Source organism: Macadamia integrifolia, chromosome 4 (assembly GCF_013358625.1).
Source record: "Macadamia integrifolia cultivar HAES 741 chromosome 4, SCU_Mint_v3, whole genome shotgun sequence".
NCBI classification, from domain to species: Eukaryota; Viridiplantae; Streptophyta; class Magnoliopsida; order Proteales; family Proteaceae; genus Macadamia; species Macadamia integrifolia.
Window position 1 is genome coordinate 35,526,172 of NC_056560.1, and position 12,766 is coordinate 35,538,937.

Sequence of the window (12,766 nt, forward strand, 5' to 3'; positions counted from 1 at the left end):
GCAATTCATTTATTTTATTATCCACCTAACAATACAACTAGGTCTGATAAATGCTACTATGGCACATTAGGCTGTATCCCTGGTCTCGGAGCCGCCATCAACTACACAACGATACAAACTAGCCCTGATTAGGAGCTGAATGGTCCCGATATGTGTCCATCGATCACCGAGTAAACCCCTAATAACCCCCTCCTGGAAATTATGGCACCGATAACACCATCGATCACACAACACAAGTTTCCACCTCCGACAATAATCACATCGTACTATGGGTGTGGCATTCCAAGAAAGTTCATTGAACATACCACCATTGGATTATCTAACACCTTACCCCCTGTTGGCAAGGGAACATAGCATGGGGAATGTCACCTAACCATAATATCCTACATGCCTTCATAATGATACAGTTAGTAAGGACCACGCGACACCGGTATCACCATTGGCCACGAAGAGGGTCCATTTCCAAGTATAGTCCTGGGGTACACGATACTGGAAGCACATCGGCCACAAGGTGTAACCTATGACTATATACCTATCTAGTATGCAAAGTAGTTGAGTATGGACTATACAACACTGGGATTCCCATCGACCATGAAGCGTATCCATTTCCAAATGCAGTCCCGGAGTACACGATATATGTAACACATCGGCCACAAAGTGTAATCTATGACTACAACTAACTCTAATGCACATAATCAATTTATGAATGCAACAAACATACGACAATCATGGTACCGGTACCACCTCAGCCACATCGGATTTTGTCTCACACATACAACAATCATGCAGCAATCACAGTACTAGTACCACCTCGGCCATACCGGATCCTGCCACATATATCAATATACATCTCATATCATTTTCATCAAAATATAACATGTAATAGAACATCATCATCATTTAAGCAATTTAAATAATCATACGAAAATCATTATTTCTGCAAGGATGCGTGTAGCCAAGAGCAAGTGTGAGTCCAAACCCTTTCTCCTTCTTCTTCGCCCTCCTTTCTCTTTCTTTCTCTTCTCTCCTTCCCCTCTCCCGCATTCTTCTTGTGAAAGTGAGAAATGAGGAATAATTCCTCATTTCCACTTATAAAGTAAGTTAGGTCCTTAGGGCCTGTTTGGCTGGTCCTAGTCCTATTCGAGTAGCTTAATCCAACTTTCAGGGCACGTGGACCCAACCCCCTTGGTTTGTAGGGTGTACACGTCATAAGGAAGGTGTGGGGGAGCATTTGAAATCATCTGGTGTTGTCCACGATGTGGGTAGTGGAGCCCAAGGGCATTGAAACCCAACCAGTAGCCTAAATGGCCAGCGAAAATAGACCCAATGTTTTTGGTGGTCAAGACAACAAACTGTCTTAGTTGCTTGTTGTCCACCAATTGGTCTCCCACAGGTAGTTGCCCTAAGTTGTGGTCATGGTCTTCTGACAGTTTTGGTGCATTCTGGGATTCATGTGTGGGGTGTCGGGTCACTTACCGTCTAGGATCGAAAGGTCTAAATCCCCTCTAGTTGGATTGGCAAGCAATACATGAGCATATAGGGTCATCCTTCCCCTTTCGCAATGGGCAGCCGCAAGCCAAAGCCCCGTGGTACTTTCCACCTCCGGTCCGAGACCTATCACAACAGAAGGTACAAAAGAGATAAATGAAAGAAAGGTAGATCAACTAGTTTTAGATTATGAGTCTTTTGTAGTGAAAAAAAATGAAACTATTTTTGAAATGTTTACATGCTTTACTGACATTGTGAACAGTCTTAAGAGTTTAAGAAAAACTTACTCTAATGCTTAAAAGTCAGAAAAATATTAAGATCATTACCAACAATATGGAGACCTAAGAAGATAACTATATTGAGGAAGCTAGAGACTTGACCAAGATATCCCTAGACTACCTATTGTGATCTCTTTAGACCCATAAGGTAGAACTAATGGCTAATATCCTAAGAAGTAAGAAAAGACAATAGCTGAAGTCTTTTGAGCCAGCTAAAGAGGTAAGCGATGAAAACGATGATGAGGACTTTGATATAGAGAAGGAGATCTCCCTCATCATGAGAAAGTTCAACAAATTACTCAAGAAAAAGAGAAGAATACCATATAAGATCAAGTCCTATGGAGACAAATCCTACAGAGAAAAAGGTAAAACCAAATCTAAAAATAAAGAAGTCTTTACTGACAAAAAGGACGTGGTATGTTTTGAATGCAGAAAACCTGGACACTTCAGAACCAAATTTCCTCTCAAGTCAAAGAAGAAGGCCTATGCAGTGACATAAGATTCGAGTGATGAAGAAGAGAAGAGTGACTCCAAATAAGAAGTCACCAACCTGGTGTTGATGGCTCTTGGAGATAAAGATCAAGAGGTAAGCCAACAAATCCAAAATGACTCCTCTCTTAATGACACGAATGAAGAACTTCAGGAAGCCTTTGAGGCTTTATATGAAGAAAGTCTAAAACTAGAAGCAGATAAGTGCAAGTTGGAAAAGGAAGTGGCCACACTAAATCAAAGAGTGGGTTCTCTAACTTCCAGGGTGAGTTAACTTGTGGGAGAAAACTCAAAGTTAACCACCACTATTTGTACCTTTACTAAAGGACAAAGAAATCTTGATAACCCTCTTGGAACTCAACGCAAAGGTCCTCATGAAAAGGAAGGATTGGGATATGATGGAAAAAACTCATCTAGAAGAAAAGAAAAACAAGTTAAGAACCCAAGAAGGATTGACCAAGGAAACCAACCATCCACCTCTTATGTTAAATGTGGATATTGTAAGAAAACTAATTTATGGATGCTAAGAAAGAGAAGACCTTCAACTTTCAAAATCAGAGACAAAGAACCAAGGTCCGACATGCCTACACTATACTCCTCAAAGGAGGTAATATAGACCTTAAGAGGAATCAAGACCAATGCCCAGATATAGAAAATTCCAACCTCAAAGGGCACACTCCATTGAAAGATCGCCAAGACAGTTTAAAAAATACAGAACATATCCCCAAGAGTCTTGCAGACCTCAAGGGAACTACCAATCTCAAAGATCATATAGATCTCAAAGGTCTTATGGACCTCAAAGATCATATGAGTCATATAGAGCTCAAAGGACTCAAAGAAACCCAAGGTCATCCCAAAGACAAACTCAAGGACCAAAAAGCCACAAGACCACTTGGGTCCCAATAGAACATTTGACACTAACAGTGACGGACCTATGAGATTATGAGGACCAATGTATAACTGAATTCCAGTTGTAGGTATGCTTGAAGAACAAGATAGAAGTTGAATGGGTTATTGATAGTGGATGTTCTAAACACATTACATCCAATAAGAAGTTGTTCCCAATCCTACGAGACTACAACAGAGGATGGATTTCCTTTGGAGATGATAGTTGAGGAAAGATAGCTAGAATTGGAAAGATAAAGCTGGGAGGTATTTCTATCTCTAATGTGTATTATGACAAAAATCTGAATTATAAACTACTTAGTGTTAGTCAGCTATGTGGTATAGGTTATAAACTGGATTTTGATATTTCTCATTGTTATATAAAGGATGCAAATAATGATTTGATTTTAAAAGGAACTAGCAAAAACAATATCTATGTTTGCATGCTAGAGGAAACAAGTCCTTTCAATGCTTGTTTGGTATCTAACCGTAGTGAGTCTTCATTATGGCATAGAAGGCTTGGGCATGTAAATGTTAATCTAATCCAACCTATGGCATCTAAGGATCTTGTTAGGAACCTTCCTAAGATCAAATATGATAAATATACTTTTTATGATGCTTGTCAGAAGGGCAAACAAACCAAAGTATCCCATAAGTCTAAGATCATCATTTCTTCATCTAGACCCTTGGAACTACTACATTTGGATTTGTCTGGCCCTATCAATGTATATAGTTTAAATGAAAAATCTTATACATTTGTGATTGTGGATGACTATTCTAGATACATATGGACTGTTTTTCTAAAACATAAAAATGATGCCTTTGATGAGTTTGTAATCTTATGCAAAAGATTACAAAATCAAAAGGGCTATACAATAACCTTCATAAGGAGTGATCATAGAGGAGATGACAATATAAATCAATTTGATTTATATTGCAACAAGTATGGCATAGACCATAACCTATCCACTCCTAGGACACCTTAATCTAATGGGGTTGTTGAAAGGAAAATAGATCATTACAGAAAACTGCTAAAACAATGCTCAACGAGTATTCCCTACAAAAATACTTTTGGGTTGAAGTTGTAAATACAGCTTGTTATGTGCTTAATAGAATTATTCTTAAACCCATGCTTTCCAAAACTCCCTATGAGTTATACTTTGAAAAACCACCGAAAGCAGATTACATCAGGGTGTTTTGTTGTAAGTGTTTAATTCTAAACACTAAAGACGATCATGAAAAGTTTGATGCCAAATATGATGAAGAAATATTCTTAGGATATTCCCTCAATAATAGAGCATATAGGATCTTCAATAAAATATCTTTAATGGTAGAAGAATCCATGAATGTCAGATTTGATGAATCTTTTTACCTAAAGATATTTATAAACTTTTAATGGATGATGATGATGTTGTTCTTGATGAAATAAAAGAAAAAGTGAATGACATAACATTTGAAAAACCTCAAAAAAAGGCAGTTGAAAAAGAGGAAACATTACCTAAGGAAATCATTTCCTATAGAAATCATCTTTTAGAAAACATAATTGTCACACCCTGCCTCAAATTGGCTAAGGTATGCGGCGCTGGATTCTCAACCCAGTCAGCCTAACCCTCCAAGATCACAGATGTAGTATCTTAATTTCACAAATGCCATCAAGACCATAACTAAAATCACAGTACACTAATAAAATCATATAATTATTACTGGTGACATGCTAAAATGATAAATTACATTATGCACTTTTCATATCTGAAAACAACCACAAGTTTCAATACTACTTACTACACATTCCATAAATATATACATCAAAAGGAATATCTAAAATAGTAGAAGTGATGTCCATCAGTATCCTGGTGTCTTACAGACACAAGCCTCACAACCACTGCCACAGTCCAATCCTACCTCAGCACTGATTTCACCATCTAAAAACAGTAATCAATGAGAGGTGAGCTTCACAAGCCCAATGAGAGGTGTACATGGAAGCACACGTAAGCAAATGATGCAATGTATGCTCAAACAAATTAGATGATGCTCACCCAATACCTAGCAAACAATTACTAAGTCCAGATAGGGTATTAGTGCTATAGCACCATAGGTGGCATCCCTGGTCCCAGAGTCACACATATCAGTCACCCAGAGATACAAGCTGGTTGCAAGTCAGGAGCCTGCAGGTCCCAGAATCTCATACATCAGTCACCCTGCAAACCCCTAATGAGTAACCCCATCCTATAGCCATGGTCCTCAAATCTCATATATCAATCACCCATGCTGTAGACAACTATAGTCCTAAAATCTCCTACATCGGTCTCCCATGTTGTGGGGCATACAACCATAGTCCGAGAATCTCATACATTGATCCCCTGTGCCGAGTCCCATCTCTTGGGATTAGCCAATACCTAACCCTTACTAGCAAGGAGTGTAGCACTAGGGTCTGTGAATCTTAACCATATGCATTCCACATGCATCAATCACATCCATATCATCCAATCATACATCAGTGGTCATCACTATAATCGACCCCTGAGCCCACAATATTGAAAACACACCTCGGCTACACAATGCCTCAAACCATCAATCTTACAATCATTACCACTTATTGCACATCATACCTTGCACATCCTCTGACCTCTAGGCCCATGATACCAGAAACGCACCTCGGCCATACCTTGGCCTAGACCGTCAGAGCCACTGTCATAACTCATAACTGTACTACTAACCTCTGGGCCCATGATAATGGAAAGAACCTCGGTGGCATCATGCCCCAGACCATCAATACCACAGTTGCAATTGTAGACCTCATCCACAGAACCATAATCACTTACCTCTACAATCTGGAGCCATTTCACAGCCTCATCCTTCCATACTCACAAGTTAGCAGTAAAAATAACGGAAGAGTAGCAGTTCAATTATATCACAATCACAAGATAACAATATGCATACACAATGTCACAATTCGTACATATATGCATGATCCACATAAAATAGAAAAGAATGCAAAAGCACTCTGTAAAATAAAGTTAAACATCCACTCACCTTGTTGCCCAAATCATAGGTACAATGAGATCCCCGCAATCGAGTTCGTATCCTCGCCCAATTGTTTAGGTTCCTAACCAAGTGTGTATCATTTGTTAAATATTTATAACACCTATCTACATCTAAATTAACTTATTATAGGTTCACTACTGAACCCAAAACAACTCTTAACAGCACATGTCCCAATCTCATTTAAAACCTCGGAAATACCCCTACTCATAGGGCTAATTTGGGTAAGTAGGTAGAGAACATAAGCCACAAGAGGTAGGGTACCATTCAACCAAAATAGGGGCTGACTGGGCTTAAAAACACCCAACCGGTGGACACAATCAGCTAGCCGCTTGCCCAACCAGTGGAGAATCTGTAAAAACTTCTGCACTTCCATATGTGGTTCTGCCAGTTTCCCTGGCTTGGGCTGCTCATGGCCGATGGGTATTGACCATGGCAGCATGGGGAAGGTTCCCTAAGGCCTCTATAGCCCTCAAAATCACCAATTACACTAATTAATTAAAATTCTTCCATATTGAATTACCCAATTTTCTTCTCTGGGATGGTAGGTTTAGGTCTGAATCTATTCCCTTACCTCCTGAGCTCGAACCCAATTTATGGGTGGCTGTAGGGATAAATTTATGGTCTGTACTTCTACTAAAAATACATGTACAGCTGCTTTAATTATAAAATTGGTCCCTACAATAAAATCAGCCCAAGAATTCAGCCCAATTCACATGCATGCAATCTGAGGTTTCCTCTTTGGGTGGCTGCATGCTTGGGAATTCGGCTGAAACTATTCCCAATCTAAAAATTACCTATTGTACAGCCATTAGAGAATGGTTTCTTACCTTGAGTTCACAAGTACAACAGGAATTACATGTTAATTTACTCTCTATAACAGAAATCAACCAAGTTCCCTTGTATGCAGTCCAAATTTTCCCAATTCTAGGTGGTGTATGCTTGGTATTTCAGCTGAATACCCTTTCTAATGTAATTCCAACTACTGTACAATAAAATTAGAGATGATATCTGATCTTCAGATGTTTGTACAGCAACAGCTCGACAGTAACAGCCGAATCTTGGCTTGGACAGCACCTTGCACTCTCAATCCTGCTTGCCCCAAGCTTGGGCAGCATCTCCACTTACAGGCACTATCATCTACAGCCTTGGACAGTAATAGGTCAGCAGCAACAGTAGAAGCTGCAGAATAGGTGCAGCAGTTCCCAACTCCAGCGCTCTTCTCTTCTTCTCTTCTTCTACCGCTGTTCACCGAATTGGGGAGCAAGAAAATAGGGTGAAACAGCCGCCCTAAATTTTTATATTCCCAGCCAAAACAGACCTTAGGGTCTGTTTGGCCGAATCATTTAATTCCCAAAATCAATTCTTGAAACTAATTCTAAAATAAGAAATTATTTAAATTAATTTCCCATTGATAGACCCCACCATACACTGATCTATTAAGTCAGGTTTGGTCAGCATGAGGACCCCTACATAGTGGGTGAGTGCTAGGCTTGGGGATGTAGGCATGTGGGCCCCACACAAAAAACCAATTTTTCTTGCATTCTGCTAGCAGAACCGGCTGGTCGGTTAGCAACAGGGTATCCCGCCAGTTTGCCCATTTTTAACTCATTTGTTGTCCTAACCTTTGGGTTCTTGAATCCACCATTATAGGACTGGTTCCACTCATTTTCTTGCCATTTAATACCCCTAACATGGCCATTGGATCTTCTACATTCTCTCTCCTGCTGTATAGAGAGCCTATTGCCCTGATGCCAGCTGGGTCCTGACACTTGGGCATTCAACTACTTTTGATTTAGGGTATTACAATAATAGGAAATTTGAATGAAGGAATTCAAACCAGATCTAAGTCTCTTGAGATATGCAACCGTACTACATTTATCTCAAAGATTGAACATAAGAACATAGAAGAAGCCTTAAAAGATAGTGACTAGATTGTAGCTATTCAAGAAGAACTTCACCAGTTTGAAAGGAATAAGGTTTGATAACTTATCCCAAAACCTGATCACCACACCATTATTGGTGCCAAGTGGGTCTTTTGAAACAAACTGGATGAAGATGGAAACATAATAAAAAACAAAACCAGACTAGTAGCTAAAGGATATAATCAGCAGGAGGGCATAGACTATGATGAAACATATGCTCTTGTTGTAAGATTTGAATCCATCATAATGCTACTAGCCTTTGCATGCCATAAGAACTTCAAATTGTATCAAATGGATATAAAGAGCGTCTTCTTAAATGGTTACATTCAATAAGAGGTGTATGTAGCTCAACCCCCTAGTTTTGAAACCCCAAAATTTCCAAACTACATTTTTAAACTTGAGAAAGCCCTCTATGTACTCAAACAAGCTCCAAGAGCTTGATATGAGAGATTGAGTACTTTTCTAATTCAAAATGGATTTTCAATAGGGAAGATTGATACTACACTATTTGTGAAGAATCAGAAAAATGATATACTCATTGTACAGATTTATGTGGATGACATTATATTTGGAGCCACTAATGAAAATATGTGTATTGGCTTTAGTAAAAAGATTGGAATGAGTATGATGGGAGAATTAAGTTTCTTCCTAGATACAGAGGTATGATTGGAAGCCTCCTATATCTAACGGCTAGTAGACCGGATCTCATGTTCAGTGTATGTACATGTGCCCATTTTCAAGCCAATCCTAGCCAATCCTAAGAAATCACACCTCACATCTGTTAAAATAATCTTTAAATATTTAAAAGGAACTTGTGATGGAGGATTATGGTATCCAAAAATCCAACCCTTTGACTTAGTCAGTTTCTTAGATGTTGACTTTGCAGGCTGCCATACTAATATAAAAAGTAGCAACGGAACCTATCATTTTCTTGGCCCATGCCTTGTTTCTTGGTTCTGCAAGAAGAAAAATTTCCTAGCTTTATCTACCACCGAAGCCAAATATGTCTCGGCTAGCAGACGTTGTGTCCAAATTCTTTGGATGAAGCAAACACTTCAAGACCTTGGCATGAAGTTCGAATTATGTCCACTAATGGTCAATAACACCAGTGCCATATACTTGAGTAAAAATCCTATCTTACACTCAAGGACAAAGCACATTGACATTCGACATTACTTTCTATGAGATACTATTCAAAATGGTGATGTCTCCCTTGAGCACATCGAAACTGAAAAGCAACTCATAGATATCTTCACTATACCACTAAGTGAAGAAAAGTTTTTCTCTTAGCGAAAAGAGCTTGGAATTTGCAACCCATTTGGAGGAAATATAAGCATATTCATATACCAAAAAGTCTACTAAAATCCCACCTCAAACCAACCAAAAATACTAGCATAAATTTCAAATATTTTTTTTTTGTGGAGCACCGGTCAACTACCCTTGACCACCGGTTGATGGCCAACCTACCCGAGAGGACAGCTGGTCGACCACCCCTTCCAGTCAGTCGACCGCCAGAGTCCTAGCCTCTGCCCGGTTGACCGTCGCTGTTGGTTTTTGCGCTATTTGGGTTTTAAAACTCAATTTTTGGCCCTTATTTCCCACTTTTTTAAAACCCAACTTTTCTAAACCCTTCTTGTAACTCTTCCGCTCTCCAAACCCTAGCCAAAAACTCTTTCAATCCCTAAGATATCTCAAATCTCTCAACCCTCCACCACATAATCCCTCATTTTTCTCATTCTCTCGTTATCCTCTATTCATGTCATCACAAAGACCCTCAAAAGGGAACAGGTCTATTGCCAACAAAGGGAAGAGGAAGGCCTCAAGCTCCTCCAACCAAGATAAGTAGTTCTCCTCTTCCATGGCTAGAGAGTGTTGGGAGATGTACGTGCCTTGCCAAATCGAACATGGTAGGCATATCAACACCATTTCATTCAATATGTATGCAATAGAAGAGCATTTTGATGCCCTAAGTTGGGGGAAAATCCTAAAATTGGATACCAAGTGCTACCCCCATCTTGTGAGAATGTTCTATTGTAATCTCATAGTGAGTGGCATGGAAGAAGCTTTGAAGCTTATACCTAAGTGAAAGGGGTTCACATTGAGTTGGATATCCAAACTCTAGGGGATATCCTTGATATTTCTGTGGATGGGACTCTAAAATTCTACCACCCAAAGACCATCTTAGATGAGTTCATGGATGTGGACACAGTGTACTCTAGCATCATGAAGAACTATGAGAACATCCACAAGATGAAAGCCAAAGAACTCATAAATTTGGGTAGGATTGTCCACCTCATAATCCAGTACAACATTTTACCCAAGGGAGGTCACCGGGAAGAAGTTGCTCCATTTCATGCTTACCTCACATATTGTATTTGCCAAACTATGAGCATCAACCTACCATATGTCATTCTGATGAACATGGTAGTAAATGGAGGCAAGCTTCAGAAGGGTAACCTGCCCTATGGCAGGATGATATGCCAGATACTAGACTACTTTGATGTGGATTTCTCCGGAGAGATGAGCGATCCCATCCCTAAGAAATCGACCTGAGTATAGTGAAGAAGATGCACCTGATTTTGACGTCGGACACTGCTTCCAGGAGCACAATAGTTGAGCCTAGCCAACCTGCAGAAGGATAGGGAAGTGAAGCCTCCACTGCCTTCATCACCATGGCTGATCTTCAGGCCCAGTTCTCGAACTTTAGAGCTCGAGTGTTTGCTTGCTTGGATGAGACAGAGAAGAAGCAGGACACAATCTTGGCTTTGCTTGAGGATGAGGTAGAATAGTCTGCCTATATCTTCTTCATATGCCTTCTATTATAAATTTCCTAAATCTAAAAACTCTGTTTTAAATTTCCAGTTGTGAGCTGGATCTTTACTTTATTTTATCTTTTGTGCTATGGAACACTATGTGTCAGACATATTATACTCTATGTTTTTAATGCTTAAGTATGTGGTGTTTTATTATGATGACTTATGGATGGTATCTATTTATCTTTACCTTATGTCATTTTTACCCTGCATATAAGCAGGGGGATCATGTCTTTGATCACTGTTTCCCATGATTTCTTCACTCCTCCTATAACACTCTAAAATGGAAGCAATTGACCCCAGTTATAGCCCAGTTGGCATAAGAAGCAGGCTGCTCTGCTATGGATCCCTATGCATAGTAGTAAGAGAGAGAATTTGGCTAATTCATTGGTCAAGGAAGGAGCATAAAAATATCCAAAAAGGAGTGGGGCCAGTCCTACATTGAGTAGAATCACAAGCCCAAGAGGTAGGACAACAAATGAGTTAAAATGGGCAAACTAGTGGGATACCTTGCTGCCAAACGGCGAGCCGAACAAGAATATTGGGTTTTCTTGTGGGGCCCACATCCCTACACCCCAACCCTCACACTTACCCAACATGTAGAGGTCATGATGCTGACCAAATCCAACCTAATAGGTCAGTATTTGGCAATGAGAAATTGATTTTAATTAGTTTTAGTTTTATGTTTTTAAAAATCAGTTTTGGAAAGTAAGTTTAGGGTCTTCAGCCAAAGTGGCCCTAAGGACCCTTTGGCTAAATTATATAGCAAGCCACTGCGACTATTTCACCTTATTTGCTGCTGCAAATTCGGTGGAACAGCAGCAAAGGGAAGAAGAAAAAGAAAAAGAAAGAAGAAGGAAGAAGAAGAAGAAATAGAAGGAGAGAAGGGAGCTGCTGCTGCTACCTGCATGCTGCTGACCTCTTCTACTACTGCCTACCTATTTTATTACATATTTTCCACTGCACCAGCTGCTATTCTTGTAATAGAACTACCTACATACAAGCTGAAATAGGGGCTGCTCCATGGTGTTGCAGTTCTTATAATACTGTACAAGGTTGCTGCTAATATTATTTTTGCTTTTCCTTTGTTGCAAGCATGCCTTAAGGTAAGAAATTCTCTCTATAGTCATTTTTCAATAGTTCCGATGCATATATGGATGGGGCAGCAGCCAATTCTTAAGCATGCAGCCTCCTAGAATGGAATTTTGAACTGCATGCATGTGAATTGGGCTGGTTTCTTGGGTTGATTTTATTGTACAGGTTAAATTGATGATTAATTCTTGTTATCCATCTATTCTCAGTAGTATATAGACCTATAGCAAGTCTCTACATACACCCATAAATTGGGTTCGAGCTCAAGAGGTTAGGAAACAGATTCCCAGACCGAAATCTGCCATTCCAGGGAAGAAAATTGGGGAAATAAATGGCAGAATTTAAATTAATGTAATCGGGTGTTTTGGGGGCTGTAAAATAACCCCAGAGACCTTAGGAAACCCTCCCCATGTTGCCATGGTCAATACCTATCGGCCATGAGCAGCCCAAACCAAGACAACTGGCAGAACAACCTCTAGGAGTGTAGAAAATTCTCCATAAATTGACCCGTCGGTTGGGCAAGCGGCCAGCCACTTGTCTCCCACCGGTGGAGGTGTTTTAAGCCCAATCAGCCCTCTGTTCTCGCTCAGTAGTGCCCCCCTTGTGGGTTATGTTCCTTACCTTTTTACCCAAATTAACCCTATGGGTAGGGGTAGTTTGGGGGCATTTCCAAGACTTTAATTGAGGTTAGTATATGGGCTGTTGAGGGTTTTTAGATTCAACATATAATCTATATTAAGTCATGTTAGGAAAT

At 39.8% G+C, this 12,766-nt stretch overlaps 1 long non-coding RNA gene across 1 annotated transcript; it reads right to left on the minus strand.

Moving 5' to 3' along the window:
- Positions 1-720: 720 nt before the first annotated feature.
- LOC122076063 lies at positions 721-10,792 on the minus strand. The gene is made up of 3 exons (XR_006139421.1): positions 10,681-10,792; positions 6,174-6,246; positions 721-827 (listed from the first exon to the last, which is right to left on the minus strand). It is a non-coding gene; the product is annotated as an uncharacterized LOC122076063 (long non-coding RNA).
- Positions 10,793-12,766: the final 1,974 nt, after the last annotated feature.